This window comes from Dermacentor andersoni, chromosome 1 (genome assembly GCF_023375885.2).
Source record: "Dermacentor andersoni chromosome 1, qqDerAnde1_hic_scaffold, whole genome shotgun sequence".
NCBI classification, from domain to species: domain Eukaryota; kingdom Metazoa; phylum Arthropoda; class Arachnida; order Ixodida; family Ixodidae; genus Dermacentor; species Dermacentor andersoni.
The window spans coordinates 287,103,856-287,118,321 of NC_092814.1; the positions used below are offsets into that span (position 1 = coordinate 287,103,856).

General features: G+C 42.1%; 1 pseudogene; it reads right to left on the reverse strand.

Moving 5' to 3' along the window:
• Nucleotides 1-3,248: 3,248 nt before the first annotated feature.
• Nucleotides 3,249-4,208, reverse strand: LOC126548337 (uncharacterized; annotated as a pseudogene).
• Nucleotides 4,209-14,466: the final 10,258 nt, after the last annotated feature.

Sequence of the window (14,466 nt, forward strand, 5' to 3'; positions counted from 1 at the left end):
CAGTCTCTTGGAGAACTCTGGTGCAATGCAGGTGGTGCAGGATCTGGCACTGAGGTGGGTAGAGGATATATGATGTCATCACAGTCAAATGATGTTTTGGCTGGTGCTTGTTTAAGGCCAGAGGCATCTTTGAAAAAACTTGAGTTGCGCGTTATTACTCTATTTCCTCTCGATGCCTTGATCTGTGATCCATGAACGCTGACAATGGCATAAGGGTCTGGATCATAGTACGAAGTGAACGTGTCGTGTCTGTCTTGCTTAATTGCGCAAGACTCGTTGACCGACACAGAAGCGATGTGGTTGAGCGTGTCTTCATGCATCAGCACGTTGTTTGTTGTATGCCCTTTTCTGGAGCACAGTTGTTTTCAACTTTGTTACGTCATCCGTTTCCGAAGCAGCTTCAACATAGCAAGGCAGAAGATTTCTCATCGGTCTGCCAAACAGCAGTTCATACAGTGATCTTCCGGTAGGCAAGTGTTTTGAAGACCTGTATGACATCAGGAAAGTGTCGAGCTCTACTTTCCAATCTGTGTTCTCAAGCTGACTAGTGTGAACATGCTTTTCCAATGTTCTCATGAACCACACAGCTTCGCCATTAGCCTGAGGCCACAAAGGTGTGATCTGAAGATGCCGAAATCCGAATTCTTTTGCGAATGCAGCAAACTCTTTGCCTTGGAATGGTGGCCCATTGTCACTTTTTACCTGTGCAGGGATTCCAAACTGGCAAAACACTTGTCGCAGGGAGGGAAGCACATTGTTTTTACTTGTGGAGTGTATGACATGTACCACTGGGTATCATGAGAAGTTATCTAACACCACCATAGCGTACTTTCCATCTGGGAAGGGACCACCAAAGTTGACTGATACTTCTTCCCAGGGACCACTGGGTAGTTCTGTCATGGCAAGTGGTTCTTGCTTTGCTTGGGGAACAGCTGCTTGACATGGTAGACAGCTTTTAATAAAAGTATGCACGAGCTTATCCATGCCTGAGAACCACACTTTTTTCTCTTAACATTTGTTTTGTTTTCGCAATCCCTTGATGGCTCGATCTTGTGGGCAAGCAGCACTGCTTGTTTCTGCAGGGTAGCGGGAAGAACTAAGCGTGTTCCTCAAAGGACGATGCCCTCGGGCGTTGTTGTTAGTTCTGTCTTTATATAGATGCAAATGGCTTCAGTTCAGCTGAGACCCAGCTGGTGAGTGTGGGGTGCTGGATAGCACTGATAAGTGACTGTAGCTGCTGGTCTGCTTTCGTTGCATCAGCGACTTCTTGAACTGAAAAGGCCTTTGGGATGTTGTGGCACTGGATAATGTTGACAGACTCATTAGGTACTTTGTCGATGCGGGCACACATTTTCGTTTCAGGAACTGGATGCCTGGAAAGGTAATCGGAAGGGTTACTACTTCCTGCAGTGTGTTGTACAACAAACTTGTACTGTTGAATGCGTAGAGCAAGGCGCTCAATGCGGGCAGATGGTGACGATCTTGGGTTTCGCAGTATGCTCACTAAAGGCTTGTGATCAGTCAGCAAAAGGAAGTTGACTCCACAAAGGTAAAGACGGAAGTGCTCCATGGCCCATACAGCTGCGAGCATCTCACGTTCAATTTGGGAGTAGCGACTTTCAACTGGTGTAAGTGCTCTACTTGCATAAGCTATCACTACAATGTCTTCACTGTCACGCTGTGTGAGGATAGCACCCAGTCCATGTGGACTTGCATCTACCACCAATTCTGTCGGTTTGGATCGGTCAAAGTAAGCAAGGGTGGAGGCATCGGACATGGCTTGCTTTAGGCTCTGAAGAGCATTTTGCTGTCGTTCCGTCCACTCCCATACAACATCCTTCACTGTCAGTTCACGTAAAGGCTGTGTGAGGTCAGCAAGATTTCTCAGAAATCTGCCTGAATAGTTGATCATTCCTAGCAGGCTCTTCTTGTGGTGATTCCGGTGTTTTAATCTGTACGAAGGCTGCTATCTTCTTAGGATCAGGACGAACGCCATCAGCTGAAAAATTAAGTCGAAAGAAGTTCAGTTCACGTTGATGAAAGTGACACTTCTTTTCATTCAGTGTCAATCCAGCTTCTTGGAGTCGCTGCAGAATGGCTTCCAAGGACAAGTCGTGCTCCTGTTTTGTTTGCCCAAAAACAAGAATATCATCACTAACATTCAGGACATTGGGGATGCCATTGAGCAGTATGGTGTTCTGAAAGATTTCAGCTGCGCTGCTCATGCCGAAGTTCAGTCGTTTGTAGCGAAACAAGCCAACATGTGTTGAGAATGTGGTGAGTTGCCTTGAGGAAGGGTCAAGTTCCAACTGATGATATCCATTCTTTAACTCAAGATTGGAGAACATTGTTGCTCCATTTAAGGCAACAACGATGTCATCCACTGTTGGGCACAAATGTCGTTCTCGTTGAATGGCAGTGTTCACAACACGCATGCAGATTCGAATTTCATCAGGCTGATGTGGTTTAGGCACAATAACCACAGGGGACACCCACGGTGTAGGTCCTATGGCTGACTCAATGATGTCTTCTGACAGGAGGCGTTCAAGTTCTTTCTCTGTGGCGTCACGTAAGGCAAACGGAATACGCCTGTGTGGTTGTGCAACCGGCGGGACAGTGTCGTCCACAAAAAGGTGAATGTGGTAGTTTTTGAGTTTTCCAACTCCACTAAACAACTTGGGGAATGCTTCCACGATTGACTTAATTGTCACCTTGACACTCATTAACTTGGTATGTGACCTGGACAAGCCCCAGGTTGGATGCTGCTGGGAAGCTTAAGAGTGGTGCACAGTTTCCTCGAATGACAAAGATGTCTTCTTCAATGCAGTTATCTTTGTATCTCATTGTGACAAAGACTTTGCCTAGAAGTTCAAGTGGAGATGTTGCTTTGCATGGGAACACTCTGACAGATGTTTCCTGGAGTTTCACCTTTAGGCGATAGCTCTCAAAGTCATTTTCGCCAACAATTGACACTGTTGCACTTGTGTCGATTATGAAAGTGACCGACCGGCACATTGTTGACAGTGACAATAACTTTTGGAGATGGGCCTGTCTGAGGTGAGGTCATGATGGCAACGAAAACATACTCGTCACTGTTTGAACTGGTGTCACAGGTGGCAGCACATTCTTTGGTGCTAGAACTCTTACTGCAGACTGTCTGTGAATTCCTGCTTGGACCATTGTCACAGTCCACTGCTTGTACCATTTGTCTAGTTGAATGACAGAATCGTGCAAAGTGACCAACCTTGTTACATGCCTTGCATGTCTTGCCCCATGCAGCACAACTTTATTGTCCGCCTTGATGAGGCCACTTGCCACCGCAGTTGCGACAATCTGCTGATGAGGCACGAGGTCGTTGAGGTGCATAGGTTTGTCGTGGCATCTGTTGGCTGTTTCTTTGGTGTTGGCCATGGTGCTGTCCTTCCTTGTGCACTGCGAGCACCGCTGCATTGCTATCAACATTCTTTTCGATTTCGGATACACCCCGTTCGACATCCTCGAGCATTCTTCCCTGTTTAAGTAAGTCTGGTAAAGTGAGGGAATGAAGCATTGCATATTTGCGAAGGCGAGCCGACGTTGTGGCGAGGATTATTTGGTTCTGGACTTCAGCGTCGATGTTCTCGAAGTTACAGTGGCGAGAGAGCTGCCGGAGGTGCGCATAGAAGGCGTCAAGTGGCTCACCAACGTTTTGCTGGGCTTGGCGAAATTTGTAGATCGCAAATGTCGAGTTCGCTCGCGGGGCGAAGTATGCACTCAGTTTCGCTCGTGCGGCATCGTATTCTGGCATCGATGGGCTCTGCGTGGTCTGGGTCGTGCTTGTAGCTGTTGCAGCTTGTGTAGGGCTGTCAAGGAGGGAGCAAAATATGTCGTAGACTTCCTCGCCGACGTAGTGCAGTAGGAGCGCTTTCTTGCGTACATCTGCCGTGATATCACACGCTAAAAGAAAGTTCTCGCACCTTTCTATCCACTTAGTCCATTCGTGACCAGTATTCTTGGCGTCTGTGGCGCGAAGGTCGAAACTTGGGAAAGGAGGGAGCGCGTGTGCCATGGCTGCGATTTCCGGTTGCTGCTGAGGGATGATACGACGGAATGACTTGGTTTGGCACTCACATGAGACCAAGTAACACTTCTGACACCATTTTAGTGTTCGCATAGATCGGGATGCGGTCTGATTGATTAGATTGGAGAGACACGGTGATACGCACTCATTGCTCAAGCTCCCATACTTCATAGTTTCCTACAAGAATTACTAGAGGGAACTCTGGCGCTAGTGTCTACGGGAGTTGCAATGGGAGCGGTTGTCCCAGCATGGGAATTATGGGAAGTACATGGATTTGCCTAAACTTCGTCTTTTTGGCTTCAAACGGCATTGTGACTTTGTTAACTCGTCATTTTCAACAGTATATTGCTGAATAAATAAATAAACATCATTAAAATTGCCCGACGGCAGGATTCGAACACAGGGACTCTAGCACAGAAGCCTGATATTGAAACCATTAAGCCACGGACGCACGTATCCACAAGCGAATGAAATGCCCTTATGAATTTATTGCAGGCATGCCAGTACCTTGAGACGCTTGGCACGTTTCGATTTGGCCACCTGGACAAGCTCAATCGCTGCAATTAATAGAACCTGTACGCGTTCCCGGCGTCTTCTGCACTTCGAAGAATATAGATTGCGCCGAAATATACGACAATAATATTTATATAGCATAATATACAAAGCCACAAGAACGTCTGAATCCACAAGCACGAAGATCAGACAAATCCATGTACTTCCCATCATAATTCCCATGGTAGGACAACGACTGCACCGCCAGAGTTCCCTCTAGTAATTTTGTAGGAAACTCTATGCCATACTTTATTTCAGGTTGCCAACCGAGTACTCACATTTGGCTAAATGCTGTTAATAGACACTACAGTAATCAAACTCAGTAAGAGGTATAGATTAAAGGCAGTACAAACCTACGCTCCAACGTCCAGTTACGACGATGAGGAAGTAGATCAGTGTTATAAAGATGTTGAATTAGCGATGAGAAAAGTGCAAACGCAGTATACAGTAGTAATGGGGGACTTCAATGCAAAAGTGGGCAAAAAGCAGGCGGGTGAATAGGCAGTTGGCAACTAAGGGGTCGATTCTAGAAATGCTAGAGGTGAGATGCTGGTAGAATATCGCAGAAAGGAATAAGCTGAGAATAATAAAAACTTTTTTCAGAAAACGTAGCAAAAGAAGATGAACCTGGAAAAGCCCTAATGATGAAACAATAAATAAAATTGATTTCATACTTTCTGCCAATCCCAGCATAGTGCAGGATGTAGAAGTAATAGGTAGGGTAATGTGTAGTGATCAGAGGTCAGTGAGGGCCAGGATTCACCTTAATTTGGACAGAGAAAGAGTAACGTTGGTGAAGAAACAGGTCAACTTAGAGGCAGTAAGGGTAAAAGCAGACAAACTTAGGCTGGTACTTGCAAACAAATATGCAGCCTAAGAACAGAGAGATGATGACGATGACATAGAGGTAATGAATGAAACCGTAACGAGGCTGGCTTCAGGGGCAGCAATTGAAGTGGGAGGGAAGGCACCAAGGCCAACCAGTAGGCAAGCTCTCCCAAGTAACAAAGGACCTAATAAAGAAACGACAAAGAATGAAAGTGTCCAGCTCAAGAGATAAGATAGAATTCACAGAACTGTCAAAAGTGATCAACAAAGCGAAAATAAGTGATATCAGTAATTATAATGTGAGAAAGACTGAAGAAGCTGTTAGAAGTGGATGCAGCCTGAAATCAGTGAGAAGGAAACTTGGCATAGGACAAACCAAGATATATGCACCGAAAGATAAGCAGGGTAATATCATCAGCAATCTCGAAGGTATAATAAAAGCAGCGGAAGAGTTCTATACTGACCTTTACAGTACCCAGAGGATTCGGGAGCACTCTATTTGAAACAATAATAAACAGTATACAGAAACTCCTCTAATAACTGGAGATGAGGTCAGAAAGGCTTTGCAAGGCTGGGGAAAAGCGGCAGGAGAGGATGGAATAACAGTCGATTTAATCAAAGACGGCGGAGACGTAATGCTAGGAAAACTGGCGGCTCTCTATAAGAAGTGTCTATCGACTGCAAGGGTCCCAGAAAATTGGAAGAATGCAAACATTATACTAATCCACAAAAAGGGCGACGTTAAAGAACTAAAAAATTATAGGCCCATTAGCCTACTCCCAGTATTATATAAAATATTTACCAAAATAATCTCCAATAGAATAAGGACTTTAGCCAACCAAGGAAGCAGGCTGGCTTCAGGAAAGATTAGTCTACAATGGATCACATCCATGTCATTAAGCAGGTCATCGAGAAATCCGCAGAGTACAATAAGCCTCTCTATATGGCTTTCATTGATTACGAAAAAGCATTTGATTCAGTAAAGATACCAGCAGTCATAGAGGCATTGCGTAATCAAGGAGTACAGACCGCTTACGTAAATACCATGGAAAATATCTACACAGATTCCACAGCCACCTTAATTCTACACAAGAAAAGTAGGAAGATACCTATAAAGAAAGGGGTCAGACAAGGAGACACAATCTCTCTAATGCCATTCACTGCATGCTTAGAAGTATTCAAGCTATTAAACTGGGAAGGCTTAGGAGTAAAGATTGATGGCGAATACCTCAACAACCTTCGATTTGCCAATGACATTGTTCTATTCAGCAACAATGCAGACGAGTTACAACAAATGATTGAGGACTTTAAGAGGGAGAGTGTAAGAGTGGGGCTGAAGATTAATATGCAGAAGACAAAGATAATGAGAAATAACCTGTCAAGGGAACAAGAGTTCAAGATCACAAGTCGGCCTATAGAGTCTGTGGAGTAGTATGTTTACCTAGCTAGGTCAACTAATCACAGAGAACCTTGACCATGAGAAGGAAATTCACAAAAGAATAAAAATGGGTTGGATCGCATACGACAGACATTGTGAGCTCCTGACTGGGAGCTTACCGTTATCATTAAAAAGGAAGGTATACAATCGGTGCATTTTACCAGTGCCGACATACGGCGCAAAGACTTGGAGACTGACAATGAAGCTTGAGAACAAGTTAAGGACTGCGCAAAGAGCGATGGAACGAACAATGCTAGGCATAACTTTAAGAGACAGAAAGAGAGTGGTTTGGATCAGAGAGCAAACGGACATTGACAATATTCTAATAGACATTAACAGAAAAAAATGGCACTGGGCGGGTCATGTAACGCGCAGACTAGATAACCGTTGGACCATTAGGGTGACAGAATGGATACCAAGAGAAGGGAAGCGCAGTAGAGGATGGCAGAAGACTAGATGGTGCGACAAAATTAGGAAATTTGCGGGTGTGCTAGTTGGAATCGGTTGGCGCAGGACAGGGGTTATTGGAGACCGCAGGGAGAGACCTTCGTCCTGCAGTGTACATGAATAGAATGATGATGATGATGATGTGTAAAGCTTACAGACCATGGGACATGTCCACTACTCCCATTCTGAAATTGTTGGAATTGTTTCCTGCTTCCTTACTTCACTTGCCTGTTTCCAGGGTTATTATGAACCACTGCTAAGTAGAGCATGGGCTTAAATTTATCAAAACGATAAATGGGCTTTCCCGTCGCTCTTATTTAGCCCGTTGAGGATCACATTTTGGGGAAAAATATGCCTCTCCAATTTAGGAGCTACATATTTTTTAGTGGTGTTCAAATACTGGAAACTTTCGAATTGAATAGTGTTCTATTCGATTTGGTCTTTGAATTACCACTATTTGTAAATGCAAATATTATTCGAATGTTTCAAGACACCAATAAAACAAAATTTGAGCCAAAGTACGGTAAATTTTCACCTCCAATAACATAGTATAGACATAAAACATGAGAACTTGTACGAATAGCAGACCAGGCTACGTTACTTATGTAGCTGTACTTTAGAGGCTGTACAGCAATCATTTATGCTTACTGAAGAGTCCTGTGCACGTGAAGAAACTTTTTGCTGCTCCATTTGTGCTTTTAATAAACAGCTCTTCATAGAAACATAATATGCCATGACAGAAACTTGCCAACTTTAAGAATAGTAGGATGTGAACATCATTTTACATTAATTGTGATATCAGCTATTCATTATTCAGAAGCTATCCAATATTCAATTTGCTTCTGGCATTATTCGGTTTGGTCTCACTATTCGTGCATCCCTAATATTTTTATTGCAGATTTAAGTTCTTCAGAGTGATTTTCCGAGAAAAAGAAAGCTGGTAAATAATTTTTTTAAGTCACAATAGAGCAGCAAAACCCTTTCAGTATTTGCAGTTTTACAGGTTTTATTTTTCTATGCAGGATAAAGCAGCATATTTCTTTTTGTGTAAGGAAACTTACAAAAACTTGTTTTAAAGTAAACTAGGTGAAGTGGCAATACTCCCAAACCACTGCACATCAAGGAGTTAAGTGAAAATTCAGTTTTGGAGAAACCCAAGGGGCGACAGCACAATAAGAATATTTTTCTTATGAACGACAAGAAATTTTTGTCCGCTATTTTGTTTCTAAGTAAGTAAAGTTCACATCTTCGACATTGAGGATATTCATAAAGTTATTTTGCTACAGTGTTTAATTCCTCTTTGCCCTTTCCTGCATTTCACACACTTAGTGGAGCCCTGTGCCACATTGAATAAATTTAAATTGTCATGCTGTGAAGCTGTGCCCACAGAAAGTTGGAATAAAGCAAGACAAATATATAAATCGATTTTATTATAACGAGGGCATATTGCATATGCCATACTCTTGCATGTGGAAGTTGCTTTTTAAAACTTGTTCTGGCTTTTTGTTGTTTTTGCAGGCTTCACGTGTCGCAGATTTCCTGGTACCAACATGCCCTATGGAAAGAACTCTCGCCTCGCTTCTCGCATGGGACCAATAGCCTCTGAAGAGCCCAAGTTGGACAGCTCATATCAAAACACAAGTGTTGTGCTTTTGTAACTCTCTGCATTTTTATGTTCGTTGATGTTTATGTTAGTGTCCTGAAGAGCCCAATTCGGATTTCTCAAACGAGCATACAAATGTTGTGCCTTTCTATGCCTTGACATTTTTATGTTTATTTTATTTATGTTAATTATGCTAGTCTCCTGAGAAGCCCATGTTGGATTGCTCAATCCAGAATACAAGTGCTGTGCTTTGTTATATTTTACTACAATTTTTGTTAGTTTTTGATATAGTTCCAGCTAGGATAGTGTTTCCTTATTATTATATTTTTTAAGTATCTCCACTCATTTCATGCCAGACCACCCAATTTTGTCAAGAACTGTTCAATTATGGCAAACCATTTCAAATTTGCTTGATGTTCAAAAGTAGATACAATGAGAAAATTCTTGAAAAAATTTGCTTTCATACGTACACTTAGTCATTCCAGGGCAACCAACCAGCGTTTTTTTGACCATCACAGATATAGTTAAAAAAGTTTAGATATGTTTGTTGAAGCTCCGAACTCTTCCTCCCCATTTATTTTCCTTCGCAAAAAGTTTGCTAGAATTTTGGCAAAAATTGATTGTTCTTGCCCAGCCAAGCTAGACGGCACTGATACACGTTTCTTTTGAAAGCGAAATTGTATGATCCAGATATTCAGATGGTGTTCATGTCAAGAGACTGAAGTTAGCTTTGGTGGCTGGCGCAAAAGTACATGTCACCCATCATTACATAGCCCTACATGTCCTGCTATGCATGTGACAAGTTACGAAAAGATATTATTCTTTAAGTGTGATAAATAAATTTTTTATAATGGTCATTTGTGGATCACACATACAGCATAAATATATGAAGCCTTGTCATCTAGTAAGGAAAGATTGTTAATATAATTAGCCACAAAGCTTGTCAACAAACTGTGACTGCCTTTTTTTATCATTACAAAGGCAGGTGACGTCAAGCACCACAGTCTCAACTCGTATTTTTTTAATATGAACGCGAAAATTGGTCACCAACGACGTATCACCACATCAGACTGAACACGGCACATATATGACTTTTATAGATGAACATGCTCAGGCTCGGAAACAGTGGTAACACGCAACATCACAAGAAATTTGTTCATACTCGTGTAGGTTTTCAGTTTAAAGGGCCCCTGAAACGGTTCGGACAAATTTTGTAGACGCGTAGGGTACAGCTTAAGTAGAACATTCACACCACAATTTAAGTGAAGCGTTACGTATTAATGGAGCTACAAGCGATTAGAAGTTACCCTCCTCCCTAGTCATGCTTTTCCTCCTCAACTCGTTCGCCGAGCGATCGGGGCTAAGCTCCGCCTTCACTGGTTTCGCGTCATGATGCGACGTCACATCGTCCACTTCCGGTTGTTTTGAAGCCCGCCCCCGCCCGCGTAAAGCCTCTCCGCTAGCCGCTTGGCCGTCGACCCCAAGCGAGAGCTATCGAAGCAGCGTGCATTGCGAGCATTCTGTCGTAGCGCCGAACGTGTCTGGTATTCCGGTAACCACAGGCAAGCTAGTCATTTCGGCAAATGACTGGAGGCATAAACTCAAGCTGATGAAGGAACTTTAGCGTAGACGTACGTGCGGCCTGATCGGTCTGCACGGTCCAGCCACTTGTTGGCGCAGCGCTTAACCAGCCAAACAAAGCGCTAATATTGCTCTAACCAAGTGTAAAACATTTTAAACATTTGTAAAAACAAAGTGTTTATGATTACACTCCTGCGAAAAATACACACCAGCAGCAAAGAAGAATACACTTCGTTACTGCTACTGTGTATGGTTGAGCTCTGTGCCACCAGGTGGCTGCACCGTGCAGACCATTCGCATTTGCGATTCTGCTCATCCCATGGCTCATCCCGTTACGGCACAGTCAAGCGGCCAGACCCTGTCCCCTTGCGCTTGCATTTGCCCTAACACCGGACTCGCGAAACGCTATTGCGTTAGTAATCTTCCGGTGTAAAGTGACGGCCACAAACGCGCAAACCCTGGCGCCGATCGGATAGCGGCAGTCCGATGCGCAGCAGCCAGCTCGCTCGTATGCTGCCTTGCAGAGGGACACGATGTCGCAGCTTGACATATTGCCAGTCGCTACGTTTGCAGTCCACAAAGTAACAAAGTCGAATCATAGTGCTCGCGAAAAGACTGAGACCAACTCTGACCGCGGAGCTCTCGTCAAAATGGAGTACGTTGTAACACAAGCAGACGACACTTGCTGTGTGCCGGAAGTGCTTAATTGTATTGAAAAATCGTTCTTGTGCATTCTCTTTATGTTACTTTCTGTTTATAAAAACAAATGAACTAACGTTCCAACTATTACGAAGATCATTTGTTTACCATAAAGTTGGAAAAATTATTGATCACGCGCCCTGGTCAGCCAATCGGACAGCTCGCCCCACTGACGTCATATGGGTGATTTTCGTCATATGGGTAGGGGCGGCTTAAAATTCCGCCGAGCAGCGTGCTCCGATCGGCAGCGATGTGCATTTTTAAAACCTTATAATAAATTACACGCTTTACGCGGAGCACTTAGATGTGTCAATTAATGATCGGAAGGACCTACTCTAACGACTCAGTACGTTTGTAGAAAATCGTCAAAATCGTTTCAGGGTCCCTTTAAATTAAGGTGTTTTCTACTTGCATCGTCATTGGGCTCCATGGAGCAGGGCAGAAAGTGTCCTGCTCCCTGCATGCATTGCATTGCAGTGCGACATGTCTTTTAAAATGCTTTGTATGAACAATGTCAGCGCTCTTTCTAGATTTACTGTCTACATAATAGCAGCTATTTCTTTTTGTAAACTGCATGAAACATATCTTTTAGCACTGCAGGGCTGCCTCACGAATTTAACACGTATTGATATAATATGAGCAATGGCTGTATGGTTTACCCGGCCCACACCAAGCACAAGCCTCGTTGCATTAGAGCGTGCATCTCTTGGCAATAAAATGCAGACCCCAGCACCGCTTCTCTGTTATCTGTGTTGCAGACGAAGCCAGCTTTGCCATCTGCATTCCCGGCCGGCAAGCTTGTGCGCACATCCGAGAAAAGTTGGTGCTGACAAAAAACTAAAAAAAAATAATTTTTTGTATTTAAAAATAATGCCTTTTTTAACTTCACACATGCATAGCAGACATGTAGAGCTATCCAATAATGTGTCACATATTTTTTGGCCAACTACCAAAGCTGTTTTTACCTTGAACATGAAACTTCTTGCAAAAGATTAGAATTCTAGTTTTTTTCGGGCGATCAGCTGAACCTTTAGAGCTTCAACATATTTTTTTTCCTATACTATGTCACCTGGGCTATTCTGTAATTAAGTTCTGTCCTTTTAATTTTTCGTTACGAAAAAAATTAACGTATTGAAATTTCACTCACTTTTGCCAGTGCCAAAAAGCACTTGAATTATTAAAATATTTGAAAATGTTGCTATTTTGGCAGTTGCATCACTTCACTGTATGTCCATGCACACCATTTGAAGGCCTCAATCAATACAATGTGCATTTGAAAAAGAATCTTGATTGATGTCCTCTAACTCAGCTGAGCAGGAAAACTAAAGTGTCACCAAAATGCTACAAAATATCTGGCAAAAATAAATAAAAGTGGGTAAGGAGTTTTGAACTCTAATAAACATATGGCAGTGTTTTCAGCTATATCTGTGGTGCCAAAAAAATGCTGGTCCATTTGGCATGGAATCGCACACCTGCAAGTGCATCTGTGCCACTGTCAGAGTTGTTCGGTAAAAACTGCATTTTACATCACTTCGTAAAAATGGTTTATTGCTATCTAAAATACATGAGTAAAAATTAATAGGTATAAGTCGGCTTAAATTTAAAATGCAACAAAAAATTTCAGGTAATGGCAATGATGTGCCTTTCATGTTTGCGTGAAACAAGATTTCTTGTGTATTCTTTCGTTATACTTTTTTTAGTGGCAGTGAACAAAATTGAAATGGAACTCACACAAGGAGTAACTTTGTAGTATTCCAGCACATCACTAATAGCTGTTTTTTTTTTTTTCATATAAAAATCTGAAGCACTCAATATTAATAAGTCGCTTGATATGAAATGACCTGCGCAGGAACGTTATCATGGCAGGAAACACAACTGGATCATACAACAGCAATGCCGCATAATAAACTGCTCCCATAAGCATCACTTATTGTGATTGCCATGTTTCAAAAGTAGATAAGGTTTACTCAAACTGGCAAACACCATTCAACCAACAAATAAGAATTGTACAGAGTGATCCTTTCTCAGTATTACAGATTTTTTTTTTTTTTTTTTCAAGTTGCCTGTGCTAGGTAGCATAATTCTTGTTCTTGAGCTGAATTATTCAGAGGTGGACATTATTAGCACATAAAAAAGGAAACATATTCAACCGATTCTCACAAATTTATTAATTCACTTATAACATCACGGCACATATTTCAGTTTGCAAATTGCAGCCAGTGAGTTTAATTGAAAGACGTATTCACTTGAAATTAATATCCACGATGACACCAGTTTCGAGATTTTTCTATAAATGTGAGAGAAATACATGGGCATTCCAGTTACTTTTGTGCTTCAATGTGCATTTTGTTAAAAAATAAGTAAGTGTGCGACAACAGTGCAGTTCTACAACCAGTCTGATGGCATGTGTCTCGTTACTGGTGTCATTCTGGAAATTCATTCTAAATGCACACACCTTGTAATATTACCGGCTACAATTCGTAAAAAATTTATTAGGAACTGAGTTTCTGTTAATTAGCTGCATATGGTATCTTGATTTCTTGTGCAAGTAATGTTTAGCACTCTGTATCTAGAATTATGTTAGCTGCAACAGCCAGTCTTTAATAAATTCCATGAAACTTAAAGATAACCACCCTTCATATCAGGTCTCAGTGAGTGCTGTGGGCTCAAGCGAATCATGCCATGGTTGTAGTACCACTGGCTACCTAATAAAGAAAGCAAGTACCTTTCTTGAGTGTTAATTCTTATTTACAGTCATGTCAGTCTGCTTCTACTTATTGTATTTGGGTATTTATTTTTTAACGTTTATTCTTTTGGGAAATGTGTTTTACTTGAGTGCCACACGGACTACATCTGTCAGTATTCAATTTTGTTATGGTGTCAAGCTGCAGGAAGTTTGTTCTTTGGAATTAGCTTTTAAGAAGTTTCTGATGTTCCCAAACTACAAATGGTTGTACATTTACACAGATGTTTGGTTACAAATAAACAGTTCACCTAGAAAAATGGTTTTTGTCTGCATCAGTTCAGCACTTTTGATCTCGTGGAAGACCATTCACTCTGACAATTTAAAAAGTGGCATAACAGTACTGCTAGCAGCTTTACAATATGGTTTATTACAGGCAATCTAGGAGCATGCTTTTGAGCCCAGGGTGACAGAGGCCTGCAATACAAAAGCACCTGTATTTAAATTTCACCCTTATCCTCTCATAGCAAACATCGTGACATCAAAGATCATTATATGCAACATAACATAGCTCT